We start from the raw sequence: 24,117 nt of genomic DNA on the forward strand, positions 1-24,117 counted from the left end.
CAGTTATATATACATATATATATATATTTTACTTTTTTCTCTTTTTTTAAAAGAATATGATAGGCATTAAAAGATCAGTTGAGGAGTGGCTGGTTGGCTCAGTGGCTAAGTGTTCAACTCTTGATTTCAGCTCAGGTCATGATCTCAGGGTAAATACTATTTTTCAGAGCTTCATACCTTTTCCCAGATTCTCTCCAAGGCAAGCTCTGGGTCCACCAGTGAGGTGTGTATCTACACAAGGTCACAGCCAGGAAATGGAGACAAGGTAGGTCCTGGGAAAACCACAGTGTCCTCTATATTCGTGGTCTAAGATGGAGTGGCTGGTCTCTACTGCTTCCTGGACTGTCTCCCAGTCAGGGAGGCACCTTAGGGCATCCTGCAGCTGTCTACCACCGAAGTCTGTAGCTGGTGTCACAGTGATCTGTTCTCCTCAGTTCAGTGAGGGCAGTGATCTCCCTCACAGACTCAGTCAGCTCTTAATGACATAGCCCAGAAGCCTGATCCCGCCTCACTTGAAGCTAGCCCTACTTCCAGATTTTTCAGTTACCCTTCAGAAATCATCTACTTCTCCTTATCGTTTAACCCCATTTAGGTTTATGTGTGTTGAAATATAAAGACTTGTAATTGATTTCAATTTCTATATTTTTATGTACAATTTAGCACTGTTGTGACAGTTACCATGCTTAAACATGTTTTGCAAACTATCAGAACAAAAAGGAAATGATTATGCGGGAATCCGACAGCACATCAAGTAACAAGACTGGGGGCTGTGTTCAGAAAGAAGGTAGCTGTGATATCTCAGGAACAGGTGATTTTCTTGATCAATGACAGTGACTGCTCCAGTGGAGTGGGGATGGGAAGGGCAGGGCAGGCCAGGGCATTTTGGGATGATGCTCAACATCAGTAGGCTCTGGACCAGGACCTGGACTCTTCCATGATAGTATCCCAATGATCTGGGCCCAGGTACATATGTAGATTAGTCATGTGCCTGAAGGTGTTATATTGAACGGAGAGGCATCAAAAGTATTCAAAGACCATGTGAAAAATTTTGAATCAGCAGAATATTCTGCTATTGATTTTTGTAGCAAAGCAAGAGTACTGGCTGCCAGTTTATCTGTAACCAGTCATCCTGGTAGAATCAGCATCCTTTCCCAGGGGTGCTTTGGATGGATTTCCAGCAAAGTGAAACAGAGCTGTTCATTGACATTTATTTGCTGACTGTACTGGATGGTCTCCATCAACTGTCTTCAAGAACAGAGTGACTAGGAAGGTGCAGAAAGGTAAGAAAGGCTCCACAAAAGGGGGTGATATCTGCACAGAGTCTTTAACAATGTCCAGAAGTTCCCCAGGTTAACGAGGAAGAAAAAAGAGAGCATGAATATGCAAAGGAGTTGCAAAATAATGGCTTATCTGAGGAACTGCTAGTAGCTGGGTGTGGTAATATTGTGTACACATGGAGAAGTGAGAAGGTGAAACCAAGGAAAGTAGGCACTTATACGTGGAATCACCACTTATTTGTGTGAAAGTCCTTGTCTGACAGGTCTAGGATTTTTCATTTTGGGCTACGGGTGATGAGATACCATCAGAGGATTTTAAACAAAGAAATGACATTATCAGATTCACAGGTTTTGGAGAAAATCTGGAGAAGAAAAACCGAAAAGACCAACAAATAATAAGAGAGGAAATGGTAAGGGCCTGTACTGAGGCAGGTCTAGACAGTAAAGGAAGACAGGATCATCAGGAAGTTGGGTGAGCTAGAACTAGTGACAAATTACAAGTGGAGGCAAAAGGAATAGTCTGAGTCCCAGAGGTCTCCACTTGACAATGGGTGGGTAGTAAATGAGAGCACAAGAGAAGGCGTGTGTTTGGCGGGTGGGCAGAAAAGGAAGATATTTTCATTTAGAGTTTATGAGACATCTAGGTGAACATGTCTAATGGCCAGGAGAGTGGTCAGGTATAGAGAAAACATGAGAATTGAGAGACAGATTTAAAAGCCATAAACATATAGAAAGCAATTAAAGTCATTGGGCCTTGCCTAGAGAGATGCAGAGAATATGCCTTGAACCTAAGAAATTCCTCATGACAGGGGGAAATCAGGACTTTTATTGCAAATATATGAGTAGCAGTATCTATTCTTTTTTTTTAATTTCATTTTATTTATTTATTTTAGAGAGGGAGAGAATGTGTGTGTGTATATTCGAGAAGGGGGCAGGAGGGTAGGTGGGAGAGCAAACTCCATGCTTGAGCGTGGGCCCGATGCAGGGCTCGATCTCATGACCCTGAGATCACGACCTGGGCCAAAACGAAGAGTCGGATACTTAACCGACTGAGCCACCCAGGTACCCCAGGTACCTTTATGTAAATTCTTTATGAAACCTTCACAGACTTCCCTGAGCAAAATTAAGTCTTCTCATGTGTATAATAATTTTTAAGGGCTGCCATAACAAAATATGAAAAACCGTTGTTTAAACAACAGAAATTTATTTTTTCACAAGGCTAGAAACTAGAAGCCCACGATCAAGAAGTTGACAGTTTGTTTAATTCTGAGGCCTCTCTCCTTGGCTTGCAGATGGCTCTCTCCTGGCTATGTCTTCAAATGGTCATGTGTGTGTGTGTCTGTATCCTGATCTCTTCTCCTTCTTAAAAAATTTGTTTGTTTGAACAAGTCATTTGGACGACCAGCTTCTTTGTTTTTAATTGAAGTATAATTGATATATAGTATTACAATTATATTACTTTCAGATATTCAACATAGTGATTTGATAATTCTACACATTACAAAATGCTCACCATGAAACGTGTAGTTACCATGTCAACATACAACATTTTTACAATATTATTGACTATATAATGAGCTTTCCATCCCCATGACTTCTTTATTTTGGGACTGGAAGTTTGTACCTCTTAACTATTTTGCCCTTTCTCCCTCCACCCCCCTCAGCAACCAGGAGTTTGTTCTCTGTATTTATGTGTCTGTGTTTGCTTTTTGCTTACTTTTTTTAGATTCCACATATGAGTGCAATCATATAGAATTTGTCTTTGTCTGACTTATTTCACTTAGTATAATATGTTCTAGGTCCATCCATGTTGTTGCAAATGGCAAGATTTCATTTCTTTAATGATAATTAAGATAATATATATACCACTTCTTCTTTATCCATACATCTATTGATGGATGCTTAGGTTGCTTCCAAATCTTGGTTATGGTAAATCATGCTGCAATAAATATAGGGATGCAAATATCTTTTTGAATTAGTGCTTTTGTCTTCTTCGGTAAATACCCAGTAGAATTACTGGGTTGTATGGTATTCCTCTTTTTAATTTTTTGAGAAAAAGCCATAATATTTTCCACAGTGGCTGCACCAATTTACATTCCCACCAATAGTGCATGACGGTTCCTTTCTCTCCACGTTCTCGCCAATGCTTGTTATTTCTTGTCGGTTTTGATACTAGTGACTCTGACAGGTGTAAGGTGATATCTTATTATGGTTTTGATTTGCATTTCCCTGATGATTAGTGATGTTGAACATCTTTCCATGTATCTGTTGGCTATCTGTATATCTTTGGGAAAATGTCTATTCAGGTCTTCTGATCATTTTCTTTTTTTTTGGTAACAATTTTTATTGCCCACGTTTTATAAAATATGGAATGCTTCATGAATTTGCATGTTATCCTTGCACAGGGGCATGCTAATCTTCTATTGTTCTAATTTTAGCATATGTGCTGCCAAAGTGAGCACCCTCTGCCCATTTTCTAATTGGATTATTTGTGGGGGGGTTTTGGTCTGTGTTGGATTTTATGAGTTCTTTATATATTTTGTTTATTAACCCCTTATCAGATATCTTCTCCCATTCAGTAGGTTGCCTTTTCCTTTTTTTGATCGTTTCCTTCATTGTGCAAAAGCTCTTTAGTCTGATGTAGTCCCAACTGTTTATTTTTGCTTTTGTTTCCCTTGCCTGAGGAGACATATCCAGAAAAATATTATGAACACCAATGTCCAAGTCTTTACTGCCTATGTTCTCATTTAGTTTTATGGTCTCAGGTCTTACATTTAGGGCTTTAATCCATTTGAATTTGGGTTTTTTTCTTTTTTTTTAGAGAGGTGGGGGAAGGGCAAAAGGAGAGGGAGAAAGAGAATCATAAGCAGGCTCCACACCCAGCACAGAGCCTGATGCAGTCATAACTCTGACATCATGGCCTGAACTGAAATCAAGAGTTGGATGCTTAACAGACTGAGCCACCCAGGCTCCTCCAACAATATTAATTCTACCAAGATGATATCTCTTTCCATTTATTTGTGTCCTCTTCAATTTCTTTCATCACTGTCTTACAGTTTTCAGAGTACAGGTCTTTCACTTCTTTGTTTAAATTTATTACTAGATATGTTATTCTTTCTGATGCAATTGTATAGGGGGTTGGTTTCTTAATTTCTCTTTCTGCTACTTTGTAATTAGGGCATAGAAATGCAACAGATTTCTGTATATTGATTTTGTATCCTGCCACTTTACTGAATTCATTAACTAGTTCTAATAGTTTTTTGGTGGCGTCTTTAGGGTTTTCATATCATCTGCTAATAGTGATGGTTTTACTTTTTCCTTACCAATGTGGATGATTTATTTCTTTTTCTTGTCTGATTGCTGTGGCTAGGACTTCCAGTACTATGTTGAATAAAAGTGGTGAGAGCAGGCATCTTTGTCTTGTTCCTGATCTTAGAGGAAAAGCTTTCAGCTTTTCACAATGAGGTATGATGTTAACTGTGGGTTTGTCATATATGACCTTTATTATGTCAAGGTACACTTACCTACTTTGTGGAGAGCTTTCTTTCATGGATGATATTGAATTTATTTAAATGCTTTTTCTGCATCTGTTAAGATGATTGTATGATTTTTATCCTTCATTTTACTCATGCGGTGTCTCATGTTGATTGATTTGTGGATATTGAACCATCCTTGCATCCCTGGAATAAATCCTGCTTGATCGTGGTGAATGATCCTCTTAATGTATTGTTGAATTCAGGTTGCCAATATTTTGTCGAGGATTTTTGCATCTCTGTCCATCAGGGATATTGATCCATATTTTTTTGTCTTTATCCGGTTTTGGTATCAGAGTACTAGTGGGCTCCTAGAAGGAATTTACAAGCATTCCTTCCTCTTTTTTTTTTTTTTTGGAGTAGTTTGAGAAGGATAGAAATTAACTCTTCTTTAAAATGTTTAGCAGAAAAAAGAAAACCAAAGCTGGTGGCATCACAATCCTGGACATCAAGCTCTATTACAAAGCTGTAATCATCAAGACAATAAGGTAATGATGGCACAAAAACAGACAAATAGATCAATGGAACAGAATAGAGAACCAAGAAATGGACCCTCAACTCTATGGTCAACTAATCTTCAACAAAGATTAGTTGGAGGAAAGAATAGCAGGAAAGAATATCCAATGGAAAAAGGACAACCTCTTCAACAAATGGTGTTGGAAAAATTGGACAGCCACAAGCAGAAGAATAGAACTGGACCATTTCCTTACACCATCCACAAAAATAGACTCAAAATGGATGAAAGACCTCAATGTGAGACAGAAATCCATCAAATCCTAGAGAAGAACACAGGCAGCAAAAGCTGTGATCTCGTCCTCAGCAACTTCTTACTAGACACATCTCCAAAGGCAAGGGAAACAAAGGCAAAAATGAAATATTGAGACGTCGTCAAGATAAAAAGCTTTTGCACAGCAAAGGAAACAGTCGACAAAACTAAAAGACAACTGACAGAATGGGAGAAGATATTTGCGAATGTCTTATCAGATAAAGGGCTAGTATCCAAAATCTATAAAGAGCTTATCAAACTAAATACCCAAAGAACAAAAAAATCCAGTCAAGAAACGGGCAGAAGACACGAACAGACATTTCTCCAAAGAAGACATCCGAATGTCCAACAGACACATGAAAAAGTGCTCAACATCGGCATCAGGGAAATACAAATCAAAACCACAATGAGATACCACCTCACACCAGTCAGAATGACTAAAATTAACCATTCAGGAATGACAAGTGTTGGTGAGGATGTGGAGATAGGGGAACCCTCCTACACTGTTGGTGGGAATGCAAGCTGGTACAGCCACTCTGGAAAACAGTGTGGAGGTTCCTCAAAAAGTTGAAAGTAGAGCTACCTTATAACACAGCAATTTCACTACTAGGGATTTACCCCAAAGATACAAATGTAGTGCTCTGGAGGGACACCTGCACCATAATGTTTATAGTAGCAATGCCCACAATAGCCAAACTATGGAAAGAGCCCAGATTTCCATCAACAGATGAATAGATAAAGAAGATGTGGTCTATATATACTGTGGAATACTACTCAGCAGTGAAAAAATGAAATCTTGTCATTTGTAATGACGTGAATGGAACTAGAGGGTATTATGCTAACGAAATAAGTCAATCAGAGAAAGAAAATTATCATATGATCTCACTCATATGTGGAATTTAAGAAACAAAACAGAGGATCATAGGGGAAGACAGGAAAAAATAGAACAAGACAAAATCAGAGAGGGAGACAGACTGTAAGAGACTCTTAATCCTAGGAAACAAACTGAGGTTTGCTGGAGGGGAAAGTGGTGGGGGATGGAGTAACTTGGTCATGGACATCAAGGAGGACATGTGATGTAATGAGCACCGGGTATTATATAAGATTGATGAATCACTCACCCCCACCTCTGAAATCAGTAATATGTTATATATTTATCAATTAAATTTAAATCAAAAATAAAAATAAAAATAGATGCTTGGTAGAATTCACTTGTGGAGCCATCTGGTCTTGGATTATTTTGTTGGGAGTTTTGTTTTTTTTAATTACTGATTCAATTTCATTACTAATAATCAGTCTGTTCTATTACATCCTGATTCAGTCTCAGAAGATTGTATGTTTCTAAGAATTTATCAATTTCTTCTACGTTGTCCAATTCGTTGTCATATAATTTTTCGTAGTAGTTTCATAATCTTTTGTATGTCTCTGGTGTCAGTTGTAACTTCTTCTCTTTCATTTATTTTTTATTCTTTAAAGGATTTTATTTATTTATTTTAGAGACAGCAAAAGTGAGGGGGGCGGTAGAGGGGGAGAGAGAGGGACAGAATCTCAAGCAGACCCTGTGCTAAGAGCAGAGCCCCATGCAGGGCTCGATCTCATGACCCTGAGATCATGACCCAAGCAGAAACCAAGAGTTAGACGCTTAACCAACTGAGCTACCCAGGTGACCCTTCTCTTTCATTTTTTATTTTATTTATTTGAGTCCTTGCTCTTTTTTTTTTTTTCTTGATGACTCTGGCTAAAGGATTATCGATTTTATTTATTTTTTTAAAGAACAAGCTCTTAATTTCATTGATCTTTTCTATTTTTTTTTCTTTTAGTCTCATTTTTTAAATTTCTGTTCTGATTTTTATTATTTCTTTCCTTCTACCAACTTTGGGCTTTGCTTGTTATTCTTTTTCCAGATCCTTTAGGTGTAAGGTTGGAGTGCTTATTTGAGATTTTTCTTGTTTCTTGAAGTAGGTCTGTATTGCTATAAACTTCCCTCATAAAACTGTTTTTGTCATGTCTCAAAGATACTGAACTGTTGTGTTCCCATTTTCATTTGTCTCCATGTAATTTTTTATTTCTTTGTTTTTTTTGATGCACTGGTTGTTGAGTAGCATGCTGTTTAGCCTTCATGTGTTTGTATTTTTTCCAGTTTTTTTTCCTTGTAATTGATTTCTGGTTTCATGATATTGTAGTTGGAAAAGATGCTTAATATGATTTCAAACTTCTTTAATTTGTTGAGACTTGTTTTGTAGCCTAATATATGATCTATCCTGGAAAATGTTCTATGTGCCTTGAAAAGAATTTGTATTATGCTGTTTGGATGAAATGTTCAGTATTATTTATTAATTCCATCTGGTCTAATGTGTTGTTCAAAGCCACTGTTTCTTGTTGATTTTCTGTCTAGGTGATCTAGCCATTGATGCAAGTGGGTTATTAAAGTCCCCTACTATTATTACTACTCTCATTTTCTCCCTATATGTCTGTTAGTATTTGCTTTATATATTTAGGTGATCCTGTGCTGGGTACACAGATATTTACAATTATTATATACTCTTTTTAGATCATTCTCTTTATCATTATGTAGTGCCCTTCTTTGTTCCTTGTTACAGTCTTCATTTAGTCTATTTTGTCTGATATGAGTATTGCTACCTCAGTTTTTGGTTTTGTTTTGCTTCCATTTGCATGAAATATCTTTTTCTATTCCTTCACTTTTAGTCTGTATTGTTTCTTTAGGTCTAAAGTGAGTCTCTTGTAAGCAGCATATAGATAAGTCTCGTATTTTAATTCACTCAACTCACCCTATTTCTTTTGATTGGAGCACTTAGTCCATTTATATTTAAGGTAATTTTTGATAGGTATGTACTCATTGCCATTTTGTTAATTGTTTTCTGATTGCTTTTGTAGTTCTCTGTTGCTTCTTCTCTTACTCTCTTTCCTTGAGGTTTGAGGACTTTCTTTAGTATTATGCTGGGATTCCTTTCTCTTTAGTGTGTGTGTGTGTGTGTGTGTGTGTGTGTGTGTGTGTGTGTGTGTATGTGTGTGTCTTATAGGTTTTTGGGTTTTGGTTACCAGGAGGCTCATATATAACATTCTGTGTACATAGCAGTCTGTATTAAGTTGATAGCTGCTTGAGTTTGAACACATTCTATGTGTACTAAATTTTCCCTCCTCCACATTTTATGTATTTGATGCCATATTTTACATTTTTATTTTATATATCTCTTCAGTAATTTTGGTAGATATAATTGATTTTACTACGTCTGTCTTCTAACCTTCATACTAGCATTATAAGTGATCGAACTATTGCCTTTACTACCTAGATGTCTATTTCCTTCCCCAGGTTAGGAAGTTTTCAGCTATTACTTCTTCGGATAAATTTTTTGCCCCTTCTCTCTGTCTTCTCCTTCTGGGACCCCTAAAATGCAAATGTTAGCATGCCTGATGTTGTTCCACCCTAATCTAGCCTCATTTTTTACTTCTTTTCATTTCTTTTTGCTGTTCAGATTGGTTGCTTTCAACTACCCTGTCTTCCAGATTGTTGATCTTTTCTTCTGCATCCTCTAATCTATTATTCACTCTAGTGTGTTTTTCGTCTCACTTATTGTTTCCTTCAGCTCTGACTGGTTCTTTTTTTAAAATCTTTTTTATTTCTTCGTTGAAGTTTTCATTGAGTTTGTCCACTCTTCTCTCAAGTCAGTTGAGTGTCTTTATGACCATTACTTTGAACTCTCTATCAGGTAGATTGCATTATTTCATTGAGCTCTTTTTCTGGGATTTTGTCTTGTTCTTTCATTTGGAACATATTCCTCTATCTCTTCATTTTTTCTCTTTGTTTGTTTCTATAGATCAGGTAAGTCAGCTACATCTCCTTGAAAGCAGTGGGTTGTGTAGAAGTCCCATGGTGCCCACTAGTGCAATCCTCCCTGGTCACCAGAACCTGGTGTCCCCAGTGTGGGCTGTGTGAGCCCTCCTATCGTGGGTGGGCTGCAACTGCTGTGGGCACGCTGGTGGGTGGGGCTGCCCCTAGCCTGGCTGTTAGCAATAACTGCCTAGAACTGACTTGTGCACACTCGTGGCCAGGTCTTACCCCTACCCCTACACTGCTGGCTGAAAGGCTATTGCAGCTATGGCTACTGCAAGGGTGTGGGTTGGTGAGGCTAGTTCCCCTCTCCATGGGCAGGAGTCACTCTGGACAGGTGCAAGTCTCCACTGGGGCTCCACGGGCTGTGGCAGTCACTCTGGGAGGACATCAGCCCCAGCTGATAGTGCTTGCTAGGTGTGGCAATGTAGGAGGCACTTCGGACACCTGCCATAGCAGGCAGGTTGGGTGGGGAAGGTCTGAAGGAGAAAGCTGGGGTGGGGCAAGTGGTGTTAGCAGGGTAAATGGAGAATGGCAGAATTGCCTCCCACAGGTGTTTGATTAGAAAGGCTGAAGGAAGACAAGAAAATTGGTATCCACTAGCCCTTCCGTTCCCAGAGAAAGCTTCTGCAAATCCCTGCCCCTCTAGCACATGTCCTAAAATTATTCAATAAATCTTTCCCATATATCCCAGGTGTTTTTCAAATTGCTGCTTTTTAAAATTTTATTTATTTAATAATTTTTATTTTGTTATATTAGTCACCATACAGTACATCCCCAGCTTTTGTCAAATTGCTGCTTCTATGCTAGGTCTCAAACCCATTCTTGGATACAGTGCACTGGCTCTTTAAGAGCAGAGTTATAGCCATCTTGTTCTTCTAAAGTTAAGCCCTGCTGATTTCCAAAGCCAGACATTCTGGGAGCTCATCTTCCTATTGCAGTTTCTCAGGGCTGGGGGTGCCCAATGTGAGACTTGATCCCCTCTCTCCTCTGTGCCTGTGATATTCCTCCCACTTGTGGGTTGCCACACCAGGGGTTTGGTTGGCAACAGCATCCCTGCCTCTCCTACCCTTCTTGATGTAGCTTTCTCTATGTCTTTAGCTGTGGATGGTCTGTTCTGCCAGTCTTGGGTCATTTTTAGAGTGAGTTGCATTACACATCGTTGCTGCCTCAATGTGTCTGTGGGAAGATGCGAATTCAGGATCTTTCTACTTTGCCATTTTCCCTGGCTCTCTTCCTAATCTATTCTGATAAGGACATCAGTCATATTGGATTACAGCCCACTTTAATGACTCGATTTCAACTTAATTAACTCTTTAAAGTCCCTATCTCCAAATAAAGTCACATTCTGAGGTACTGGGGGTTAGAAGTTCAAAATATGAATTTGTGTGTGTTGGGGGAACACAATTCAGCTCATAACACCATGGCAGGACTAATACTGCATCTCTGCCTGTTCCTCTCTGCATACACTTATATTGTGATCTAAGTCTTTGGCTACATGCCCTTCCCCTGACAAGACTCAGACTCCATTTGCATAGTAGCAATGTGTCACTCATCTCTGAGTCCCCAGACATGGAATCATTAACCACTGGTTTCTACAAGTTATTCAAAAGCTTGAACACACTCTAAATTTGGGGGGAAACAGCTCATTAACAAAACAAGTTATTCCTAGAGAAGAAACAGATGGCCAAGGACAAATTCCAGCCCACTGATGTATTTTGTTTGGCCACATTGTTTTTGTTTTATGAAATCAAGAGATTTTATTTTTAAAAAATCTGGAGTTTTCAGTTCTTTGAAAAATGTAGAGATTTGGCAACTCAAGGCTTTATTCCTGTATAGCAATAGTCAGCTTGGACATATTAGTAGTTGCCACCTTTATTTCTTTTTCTAATTTTTATTATGAGTATCACTTATTATGAATTCTCATGTACTTGTCATATAACTAGAAATTATTAAAATGTTTCCAATCTCATTTCACCTATCCCTCTCTATTATTTTGCTTTTTGCTTAAATATTTTTAAAGTAAATCCCAGACATTTTAGTATGCCTTTGTAACTGAAAAATATTCTTTTAACATACCACTATGCCATTGTTATATCTTTAAAAATAAGCAATATTTCCTTAATAGCATGTAATATACAGTATATACTCATATTTTCTTATCTCAAAATTGTCTTTTTTATAATTAGTTATTCCAATCAAGATTCAAAATTACTAATCACATTTGTCTCTTAAAACCCTTTTAAAATATCATTTAATTGATAAAACTGGGTCATTTATCTTATAGAATGCCCCAGAATTTAGAATTTTGCTGGTTGTTTCCTCATGGCATCATTTAATTTGTTCTTCTAGCTTTCATACTTCCTATAAACTGTAGTTTGACGCAAGGCAGCACTGTTCAATGTTACTTTCTACAGGGATGCAATTTTTTTATGTCTATGCTGTTTAATAGAGTAGCCATGACTGCAGGTGATGAGTAAGCCCTTGAAATAACTGAGGAACTGAATTTTCCAGCTTTCTACAAGTATGAGCTAGGGTTTATTGGATAGAAGAAGGAAGTGATGGACTCGACTTCTGGATCTTGCCTCTAAAGGGAAGGGAGTTAGCTTTCACTCTCCCTTCTTCAGACTTCAGACTTCTGCCTGACATGTGAATGTAATGATGACTATGAAACACCATAAGCATGCAAGTGATATTCTAGAGATGACAGAGTAATTAGAATGAACCTGGATTTCCAATACCATAGAAACCCCAGACTACTGATGTTTAAACTATTATGGGAGACTTAAACATCTATCTTACTATCTTACCGTTAATTTGGATCTTACTAAAAGCAAACAGATCACTAACTAATACATATCCCATTTAACTCATCATGCAAGGCCATGGGGTTAGAAAAAGGCTCTTAATAACGATATACATAGGAGTACTTTTTCTGTGTGGATGTCACTTATCCTTTTTCCTCAACCTGCTGGGTGTGTCCTCAATGATCAAACAGACAAAAACTATCTGTCTATTAGATAATTATCTAATACCAATAGTTTTTGCAGGGACGGCATATACATGAACTCAATAAGGGATCTTCCCTCCCAGAGGCCAACCCTGCCACACCCTGTCAGGCTGATTTTATATGACCCCTTTCATCATGTAGATTATAACAAGAATAAATGCTTAAATGTGCATTTGAATAGGCTTCCCCTATCCATCATTCCTCTGCCAGCAGTAACATCTGTTCACTTATTGAACCTCTTATACCAACATGTTTCTTTGTCAATATTGCCCTAAACAAAAATTTATTTAATGGCAAAAAAATGTAAAGCAGTCATATAATGCTCCTGGGGTTCTTACCATGTACTCTAGCCATAAAGAACAGTAGCATGGATAAAGGAGGGAACTCATTAACACCAAGCTAAAGCTGCATGACCATTTATGAAAATGAGAACAAGGCTTATACTGTATTTTCTTGGTTGGGCAACTGACCATCAGAATAATAATTACATTGTCCAGCCTCCCTTGCGACTGTCTATGACTACGAACTAAGGGTTAGTGGATAGAAAGAAGTGACGGACTCGATTTCTGGATCTTGCCTCTGAAGGGAAGGTAATAGCTTTCACTTCTTCTTCAGACTTCAGACTCCTGCCTGGCATGTGAAAATAGTGCCAGAAGATTGAATAATTGCCCTTTGCCCTTCTTCCTTTCCAGAATTGCATAATTTAGCAGAATCTTGAATTTCTTTCCTCTTTTCCCCTGTTGCTGTTGATAGCAGTAGCCTTTAAACTTCTTTGCCGTAATTCTTCAAAATAATTTTAAAAAAATATTTTTGCATGATTTTAAGTAACCTAAAATTTTTCAGCATAAGTTTAAGTGGTTATAATTTGTGGCATATTATATGTATTTACATTTTTTAAAAATAAAATGCATCATGCTTTTAAATAAATTCAATAAAAACTTTACAGTACAACAATTTGAAAGCTACTAGCATCCATTAAAAATATATGAACAATTTCTCTTTTTAATTCGTGTAGTTAACATACAGTGTTATATTAGCTTCAAGTGTACAATATAGTGATTCAACAATTCAACAATTCAACACTTTCCAGTGCTCATGATGATAACCGTACTCTTAATCCCCTTCGCCTATTTCACCCATCCCCCCCCATCCCGCCCACTTCCCCTCTGGCAGCCATCAGTTTTGAACAAGTTCTTTTTTAACAGTCAAAAGTTCTATATCATGTTTTTCCTCCTTGAATTCATATTTGTATTCTACTCCCCTCACAAAATTTTATCCTCGTGTATTATATTTTTATGCTTGAGTGTCTTATATTGACCATTCTTTCCTACTCTGTGTCACAAAAATACACATATACACTGAAATTAATGTTTTTAGATTCTCTGGAACACAAGATTCTAAGGTTAAAAAAATGTCTCCTACATTGAATTAACCTTACAATTATTATGTAAACACAAATGATCAAACCAACATACATACAAAAAAATTTTGGTGAAAATAATCAATATAAAAATAAAACATTTATTAGCTATTCATCTCTTATTGAATTAGACAGAGCTTAGAAACTATACAGCTAGGGATATATGGATGAAAAATACTCATTAGTAGAATGAGAAAGGGTACAGCATCAATTATATTCTGATTTTTAAATCTTTACAGATTTTATTTCTGAGAAGTGCTATTCCTATATATATATACAGAGAGAGAGTGAGAGAGAGGGCACACACAACTTTGTTTCCTTTTTGTTTTTTTTTCCAAGCAGTCTCCATCCTCAACATGGGGCTCGAACTCCTGACCTTGAGATCAAGAGTTGCATGTTCCACCAAGTGAGGCAGACAGGCATCCCACATGCAATTGCATTTAATGTCTGAAAATGATAGTTGGTAATCATGCATTTGACAAAATTAGAACAGCAAATCATCATTTGCAAAAAAGGAACTAATCTTAGTTGAATAAAATATTTAATTTGGGATATTACATCCTGACTCCATTTGGATAACACTTAACGTAATTGTGGTTTTTAAGAGTACAGTTTAACCTATTTTGTGCAAATTAACAAAATAGAAGAAAAATGTTGGATTATTTGAAAAGCAGATCTAAAGAAAGCATTTCAGTGAAAGCATTACTTCTAAAATTAAAAACATATTCCTGTTAGTTAATATATATCTAATTAGTACCATTTAGGAATAAATAAATGAGTAGAGAATTGGTTAATGAGTGACAGCCAGCAGTAGACTTCAAGTAAAAATAAATATGGATTTAGAGTAAGCAATACTTTTTTTAAAAAAAGATTTTATTTACTTGAGAGGGAGAGAGAGAGCGCACGCCTGAATGAGCAGAGGGGAGGGGCAGAGGGAGAGGAACAAGGAGACTCCCAGCTGAGCACAGAGCCCAGAAGGGGAGGGGGTTAAAAATCCCAGGACCCTGGGATTGTGACAGGAGCTGAAGGCAGATGCTTAACAGACTGAGCCACCCAGGAGCCACTGAAGTAAGCAATGCTCTCGTTAAAGTTAATGAAAACGATTCTTTTTACCAGTCTGAATAAGCGTTTAACAAAAGATAAATTTTCCCAGCTAATTCATGGGCTATAGAATATATAAGGATATTTTGACAGAACTGGAGTAAGAATGTTCTAGGAAATCCTTGGCTTACAGGTATATGTTTCCTATGGCATTTCCTCTAGATGGATAAAGCGACACAAGTTTTATCATCTTCTGCTGGAAAAGGATGGCTGCAATTTTGTGTGGGAGAATGAAAGCTTCAGATGTATGAAATGGGTTGGTGGGCATAGTGGAGCTTACAATACTTTGTGTTTCTTTGGAAACTTCCCTGGATATACAAGGTTGACCATTCACCAATCATATCTATAATACATAAACTTGTCCTCCCCAAATAGATCGTTGATTCTGGGACTGATAATCGGCCTAAGCTGAGCCAATCATATCTTCTAAGGAATTTGAAATTTTGGACTAAAGGTCACCCAGAACATAATTTGTTAGACCTAAGTCACCTTAATGGCAGAATTCTATTTATTACATTGAGTAATTCTATTTATTTATTTTTAGATTTTAAAGATTTTATTTATTTATTTGACAGAGAGAGAGAGCACGAGCAGGGGAAGCTGCAGGCAGAGGGAGAAACAGACTTCCCGCTGAGCAGAGAGCCCAAAGCAAGGCTTGATCCCAGGACCTTAGGATCATGACCCAAGCTGAAGGCAGATGCTTAACTGACATAAAATGTTTTATTAGTTTCAGGTGTACAACACAGTGATTAGACAAGCCTATATATTATGCAATGCTCACCACATTAAGGGTAGTTAATCATTTGTCACGACACAGTTATTTCAGTATTAGTGACTATATTGCTTACACTATACTTTTCATTCCTTATTTATTTTATAACTGGAAGTTTGTCCCTCTTAATACCCTTCACCCATTTTGTTCTCTCTCTCTCTCTCCTACAGCAATCACCAGTTTGTTCTCTGTATTTGTCTGTTTCTGTTTTGGTTTTTTTTGCTTGTTCATTTATTTTTTAGATTTCACATACAAGTAAAATCATGTGATATTTGTCTTTGTGTGACTTATTTCACTTAGAATAATATACTCTAGGTCCATCCATGTTGTTGCTAATGGAAAGATTTCATTCTTTTCTATGGCTGAGTAATATTCCATTGTATACACATACCACATCTTTATTCATTGATCTATCAGTGGACACTTACATTGTTTCCAAATCTTTTGTATCTGGCTATTGTAAATAATGTGTCAATAAACATACGAGTGCATATATCCTTTTGAATTAGTGTTTTGTTTTCTTTCAGTAAATACCCAGAAGTGAAATTACTTGGCTATGTGGTATTTCTTTTTAACTTTTTGAGGAAATTCCACACTGTTTTCCACAGTAGCTGCACCAATTTACATTCCCACCAACAGTGCACAAGGGTTCCTTTTTCTCCACATCCTTGCCAATACTTGTTAGTTCTTGTCTTTTTGATATTAGCCATTCTGACTGGTGTGAGGTAATATCTCATTGTGGTTTGAATTACATTTCCCTGATGATTAGTGATGAGCATTTTTTCATGTGTCTATTCACCCTCTGTATGTCTTCTCTAGAAAAATGACCATTCAGGCCCTCTGCCCATTTTCTTAACCAGATATTTTTTATGTTAATGATGTTGTCTCAGTTCTTTGTATAGCTTGGATATTAACCCCTTATTGGATATGTCATCTGCAAATATCCTCTCCCATTCAGTAGGTTACCTTTTCATTTTGTTCATTTCTTAATAATTTTAATTCTTTTCTGAGTTCTAGCACCTCAATTAAAATTTATTTGTTCTTCCATTTGTTATGTTATTTTCTTTGTGTTGATTTGAGATATTGCATTATCATTTTTAATCTGCTTTATGAGAATGTCTTTTGGGGAAGTTTTCATCATCTATACGTATATTATTCTCACTTTCCTGAACTTTGATGGAATTTAATCTCCATCTTTTCTGCTTCTCAATTATTATGTTAGTTTTCTTAAGCTTTTAAAAAATGATGTTGTTTTGGATAACTCTTTAGAGTGAAACTTCCTATCTAAACCTCGATAAGTTTATATTGGAACATTATAGTTCTAGAGTTCTCTTGTTTCAGTGTTTTTTATTTTATTTATTTATTTATGAGAGAGAGAGAGAACAAGCACATGAACAGGGGGGAGGAGAGACGGAGAGGGAGAAGCAGCCTCACAGCTGAGCGGGGAGCCTGACATGGGGCTTGATCCCAGGACAGGGATCATGACCTGAGCCAAAGGCAGACACCTAACCAACTGAGTCACTCAGGTGCCCCTCAATGTTTTTTATAATGAAAAATTGGCAAGAATATGGCAAGCTTACATTTTGAAATTTGACCGTTCCTTCCTACCTCCATCCCATTATTAAGCTGGATGTTCTTTTTCTTTGGCCTTTGCTGTGTCCTGCTAAAAATGGATTCTATCCCCAGATGTTTCTTTGAGGAGTTTTGTCCCTGAAGGGAGCTCTACTTAGAGGATGTATGTGGACCATGTCATTCCAGCCTTTTCAGATTTGCCTGCAACCCTCTGCATTCCCCTTACAGAGAGACATTTAATATTGATTCTATCAAGGAAAGAAGAAAGATTAAACATGTAAATATGAGATTGAAAAAAGGAAGAAAAATTTTCTGAGGAAAGTCCTTTTGTGGCTATTACAACATCTGTCTAATAAAAATAATTAAGAAATAAGAGAAATTTCCCAAAGTTTCATGTAGAAAGTACCGTACTGGTTAACATTTCTCTTATAAGTAATAGGAACCATTTCTAACCAGCTGACATTTTAAAAAGATAATTTATTATAAAAAGCAGAGCTGATTCAAATGGCCCAAGGGTAGGACAACAGCCAAATGTGCTGCACGTCCCCCCGCCCCCCCCCCCCCAGCCCCAATCTGCTTCAATCTCTGTATCTTCTTTTTCCCTCCTCTCTTACTACACACTGGTTTGGCCTACTTCCTGGTTCACAAGGTGGAAAGTATCCATTGATATCTGAGTCTCCATCTCCTCTGTTCAAAAAATGAGGCAAAATAAGCCTAGAATTTCTAGTCTACCCTCCAACTGCCCTCAGAGGGACTGTGATTGGCCCAGCTTTGATTCAGGTGCTCTGAGTGCATGACGAGGGCCAAGAGAGTGGAGACAAGTTGTGAGAACAGGAGTGTTCCCACTGTTATCAAATTTTGGCATGGATGGAGCCTGACGATGAGAAAGAAGAGGGGCAGGGCAAGTGGAAAGAAGAGTCGGTTCTTGGAAAACAGGGAGCCAAACAGACAAAGCAGGTATGGAATCCATACTTCTATTTTCATCAGCACTAGACATGGATATTTCACACATGACATCTGCTTATGAGAAGTCAGGAGTAAGAAAAACTGGTTCAAAACCTAGAAGAATGAAAAAGAACTAGGAGATCTTTTCTACTCCATCTTCAACATTATTTTCTGAAACAAAATCAAGACTGTGAGACATACAATTGCTGCCTAGGAGGTTAGAAGCAATGAAAACAACATAAAACAAAAACCCAAACTGAATTCTGAGTTTTAAAAAGCATATGTTTGCGGAGCACTGTTCCTGTTACTTTTTTCAGAAGGAAATTTAGACTCTCCAGTAAACTGAAAATGTGATAGCAGTGTGAGCTTCCGAAATAGTTTGTTTAAATGGACATGGAGAGGTTAGCTGCTGAACTTAATATAAGCCAAATAGACCAAGTGAAATACATATTTTGGAAGCAAATACTTTACAAACTAAGCTACACGCTCCACTTGAGAAAGATGAGCTATTCGAAATAGCTTTGGTTAGTGAATAGCGAGAGAGTTTGAAACACCAAAAGATTCATTTTCAGAAGAATACAAGTTGCAGATCCTAGAAAATATTTACTGTCAGCTGTCACTGAGTTTTTTCAATTTATTGTTTTACTAGGTTTTCATTTTTAAGACGAACAGAACAATAAATTCTCTCAACCTTTGGAGAGCAAATATTTTGAAGATAAATATCTCAATTCTTCTGTCATATTCTTGATAGTCTTCTTGGGAAAGATGCATATTACTCATAAATACTTGTGGCACATAACTTTCTAAAATAAATTTGAAGTTTAAAATATATGCATGAATTTACATTGTATAAAAATGCAGTGACACACATGCCTGAGGTGGGCTTCTGTCATAGGAGAAGCCCTCCAGAGACTGAATTGTGTTTTCTCATTTTTGGTGAGGAAAGTTGGCTTTGCTTCACCATTTTCAAACACGAAGAATCTTCCTGCAAACGTGCCATGATGGTAAGGATGTTGGTAATGGGGAAGGCTGTGCACCTGTGGGGGCAGGGAGTGTACGGGAAGTCTCTGTACTTTCCTTTCAATTTTGCTGTGAACCTAAAACATAAAATCTTTAGAAAAAAAATCTTCCTGATCTTTAGGATATCATTTGAGTTTCTCTCTTAGATATGTAGGTATCTAGTGTCCCTGATTGGTTGACTAAATTGTGAAGAAGAGGCCAATGTCCAGTAGGCCCACCAAGAATAACATCCAAATCTGCACCTGTACACATGAGCAATGACAAGTAAGCCATGCCTGCTGCCTGGCTCATCACAGCCGTAAGACACTAGCAATTGTTAAAGGCATCTCAGGTTCAGAGATGTTAAAATGCTAAATTTAAAAAAAAAGTGCAGCTTAGAAGCTGCATAATTATTTCAGATGCCTCTCTGATGAGAGAAGTCACTTGAGCTGAAAGAACGGAGCCATGCAGAACTCCAGGAGAAAAACATTCTAGGCATAGGGAACAGCAAGTGCAAATGTCCAGAGGTAAGATGAACTTGGTATATGTGTGTTTATTTCAAGTGTTTATTTAAATTCTAGTTAGTTAACGTATGGTAAAATTGATTTCAGGTGTAGAAGTTAATGCTTCATCACTTGCATAAAACACCCAGGGCTCATCAAAAGTGCTCTCCTAATACCCATCACCCATTTCGCCCATTCTCCGTCCACCTTCCATCAACCTTCAGTTTGTCCTCTATAGTTAAGAGTCTTTTATGGTTTGCTTCTCTCTCTTTTTTCCCCTTTCCTTAGGTTCATCTGTTTTGTTTCTTAAATTCCACATATGAGTGAAATCATATGGTATTTTTCTCTGACTGACTTACTTCGCTTGGCATAATACACTCTAGCTCCATCCACATCGCCACAAATGGCAAGAGTTCATTCTTTCTGACGGCCGAGTAGTAGTTCAGTGTGTGTGTGTGTGTGTGTGTGTGTGTGTGTGTGTGTGTAAACATCTTCTTTATCCATTCATCAGCTGATGGACATTTGGGCTCTTTCTATAATTTGGCTACTATTGATAATGCTGCTAAAAACATTGGGGTGCATGTGTCCCTTTAAATCAGTATTTTTTTATCCCTTGGGTGAATTTGATGTGTTTAACAGAAGAAAAGGAGGCCAACGTAACAGATAAAATGAGCCATTAATGGGGAGGGTAGAAGGCAGATGAAACAAAGTACTGAGTCCAGTTTCGAGGCTGGTTTCAAACAAGGCAAAATGAAATGCTGTCCAAGGGTGAAGACCACATTTTGGTTATGAGTCTACGTGCAATTATTTTCTTTGTCCTACATCTAAATATTGCTGATGCAGTTACTTAAGGAATGACCTTAATTGAAGTTGAATGTCACTGGATTTTTTTTAAGGTTATTAAAGAATTAGGCTCTACAAAAGTCTCAGGAAGACGCAAGCAGCTTGAGACAAAGACCGCTCACCCCTCGGATTTAAATAGATGAATATCACTTAGAATCATCATTGTGATACAGCTTCATCCTGATCCCTTGCATGTATTTCTACTGAATGAAAGTCAGAATTGGAGACTCCCTTGAACTTGAGGCCCAGAACAAATGGCCCTGACCACTGGGTTCACCACATGCAGTTCTGCAGATAGTTCACATGCAACCCAGGGAACATGGTAGGGCTACAATCCAGCCCAAGTTCCACTAACCCGGCTGTGAGCCTGGCACTGTGCTGTGTCCACCAAAAGAAGTTCTTTTTCTACTTTGCACAAAGTTCCCATGTGACCTAGCTTTGGCCCATCCCAAATCCCACCTCACCTTTCTGGTTTTTGTAACTATTACGATTTGTTTGTATAATACTTTCTAATTTTCACAGGTCTTTAAACTTATCCTCTTGTCACACAAGGCAATTTCTTACCCCAATTTTATAGAGTAAATGAAGGACCAGCAAGACCATTGGTTGGTGCAAGGTTTTTCCCTGAGAGTGGCAGAATTGACCCTAAGTCACAGATCTTTAGCTCATTCTAGACCTCGCTGCCTCAAGTGTGATTATAGGGGGAGAACTTCAGTGCTGGCCGAACTGATGCTCCTGGCTTAGGATGCTCCAGGGCCTGTCTTTTGTTTGTTGTTATTGTTGTTGTTTTAAGATTTTATTTTTAAGGGGCGTCTGGGTGGCTCAGTCATTAAACATCTGCTTTCGGCCCAGGGTGTGATCCCAGGGTCCTGGTATCGAGCCCCACATTGGGCTCCCTGCTCAGCGGGAAGCCTGCTTCTTCCTCTCCCACTCCCCCTGCTGGTGTTCCCTCTCTCGCTGTGTCTCTCTCTCTGTCCAATAAATAAATTTAAAAATCTTTAAAAAAAAAAAAAGATTTTATATTTAAGTAATCCCTATGCCCAACGCGGGGGTCAAACTCACAACCCCAAGATCAAGAACTGCATGGTCTACCAACTGAGCCAGCCAGGTGCCCCATCTCCAGGGCCTTTCTAACCACAGAAAGTGCTTCTCCATCCTTTTATTGCTCACACTCACTTTTTTGCTGGGCCAGCATTCCTCACTCTTCTCCTTGTGTTTGAAAATAGAACGGCTGCTATGACCACTAAAAGTGGCTATTTTATTTCAAAAGACAATCACCAATTTTTCACTTCACGTGAACTTTATATTCTCACAATGTTTTCATGGTATAGAAGGGAAACGTGTTAAAGAAAGCGGTGTAAAGATGACATAATAGAATCAGATGTTATTCTCTAAATAATTTGTTCTGGTATCTATAATTGTGGTACCATTGCAGAGCATACTGGGTCACAGCGTTTTCCCAATGGGTTTCAATCTCTTCGGGCAACCTCATGTTCATTTTTCCATTCATTCTCCTTTTGGTTGAGACCTCAAGAACGCAGGTGTGAGTTCTCTCCAACTTGGTCACAGTCCAAGGAAACATCCTTAACCATCTTTTCTTAGGTTGCGCTCCCACCCTTTGTCAGAGGCAGGAACTCTCTCACTTATCTTCCAAATTCTTTGTTAATTTAGAAGTCAGAATAATACTAAGGCAGTTGCTTCTGATGGATATGGAGACCAAAACAGGTGAGTGAGAACGTATTCACCTGCTGACCACAAAGAGAGAATAAAGAGATTGCAGCGAATTTTGACTAAAATTGAATTTATTCAGTTTGACCATCTATCAAACTGAAGTTGTCACTATGCTTTTATGTTAAAACAGCCTGGGTTTTTGTTTGTTTGTTTGTTTGTTCATTTTTAAAGATTTATTTATTTATTTTAGAGGGGGGAAGAGGGGCAGAGGGAGAGAGAGTCTCAAGCAGACTTTGTGCTGAGCATGGAGCCCGACTCAGGGTTCATTCTCATGACCCTGAGATCTCATGACCTGAGCCAAAATCAAGAGCCAGATGCTCAACCGGCTGAGCCCACCCCAGCACCCCTAAAATAGCCTGCTTTTGAAAATGATAATGGTAACAGAAATTCTTTGTTTTGTTTTGCTTTTTAAAAAATGTCCTTACTTGGCAAAATAAGGTCACAAACCATAAGAATGGGAGCTATCGTCCTAACGTCTGTGATACAGGAGGAACAAATCCTCACTGTGGAAGATACTTCCATTTTCCTCTCATGTGTGTTTTACCCTACGGCCAGGACTGGGTCAGCAATTCTCAATCCATAATGGAAGCAACCTACTTTGCCAAAATGATGCTTGCAATTATTCTGAGAATAGAACACAGAAACAGGAAGAACTTAGGTACCTACCAAAAAGGAAATGGCTAAATATACCATAGAACAAGGGATATCATACAGCAGTTAAAAGACTGAGGCAGATGTAAACGTATGACAGTTGAAGCTCTCCCTAACCAAGCATTTTATGAAAGAAGGAGTGTATTCGTTACCTAGTGTATTAGTCTGAGATCTCCAGAGAAATGGAACCAATAAATGTATATCCACCAAATCTATCCGTATCCACATAACGGTAGAGACAGATTTATCATAAGGAATTGGCTCATGCAGTTATGGAGGCTGAGAAGTCCAAGACCTGCCGTTGGCAAACTTACAAAAATTATTAATTTTTCAAAATCATTGGGATTTCCCTTATTGATAGGAGATTGTGAATTTATTATAAGGAAAAGAAAGAACCAATGAATTATGGGTACACACTCTGTTAATTAATTGATTTATATAAAAGTTATGCCCTTTGGAAAATATTTGTGTATCTTTGCTAACTTGGGACATCCTCATTATCCCTCCTTTGCCCTACGGGGAGAGGCAGTATTTTGCCCTTTAACACTGAGCCCTGGCTGGGACAAGCCCTTCCCTAATCTCCCCACCTGAGCTGAGAAACGGTGGCAGGGAAGCTTAGTGCAGGCAGTCACTTCTTACTGCCTGTAGAAATGGCTTCTATCAAGGATGCCATCCCCAGTGGGACCCTGCCTTGACTGCCTCCCTGGCTGTCCCCCATCTATCTTGATGTCTCAAGGTCCACATCATATCCCAGCAAGGACTCGAAAGAGAAAAAAGTTCTTCTTCTCTAGTTCCTGTACCTCCTCCATCCTTAATTTTGCACCCCAATAATTTACAATTACTAGTCAAGTGGGTGATCGTCAGTAGAATTGTTTCCCTTCAAAAGATTCACCACCCAAACAGGGCTATGGTTATTCTAAGCTCCACCCTTCCCACCCCTCAGGGTCGTTATGACATAATGGCAGCCAACATCAGGACATTCTGGGTTATAGAATCTTAGTGGGCATACCCACAATCTACTCTGTGCTAAACTGGACTAAGTCCAAGTCACTTCTTCAAAGTCCCAGAGGTAGATCAGGTATGCCCATCTCTCCCGCTCCTAATTCTCTGTGCATTACTCTCCAAGAAGAACACATGTATACAC

At 38.2% G+C, this 24,117-nt stretch overlaps 1 long non-coding RNA gene and 1 other non-coding gene across 2 annotated transcripts in view; both read right to left on the bottom strand.

Moving 5' to 3' along the window:
• Window positions 1-2,464: 2,464 nt before the first annotated feature.
• LOC123000941 (uncharacterized) overlaps window positions 2,465-24,117 on the bottom strand; it is a 38,971-nt gene continuing 17,318 nt past the window's right edge. Inside the window, exon 3 of the long non-coding RNA XR_006409355.3 lies at window positions 2,465-22,339. This is a non-coding gene — a long non-coding RNA (uncharacterized LOC123000941). The remainder of the gene's footprint in view (window positions 22,340-24,117) is intronic.
• LOC113254170 (U6 spliceosomal RNA) lies at window positions 3,638-3,739 on the bottom strand. The gene has a single exon (XR_003315697.2). It is a non-coding gene; the product is annotated as a U6 spliceosomal RNA (small nuclear RNA).

This window comes from Ursus arctos, unplaced genomic scaffold (assembly GCF_023065955.2).
Source record: "Ursus arctos isolate Adak ecotype North America unplaced genomic scaffold, UrsArc2.0 scaffold_20, whole genome shotgun sequence".
In the NCBI taxonomy this organism is placed as follows: domain Eukaryota; kingdom Metazoa; phylum Chordata; class Mammalia; order Carnivora; family Ursidae; genus Ursus; species Ursus arctos.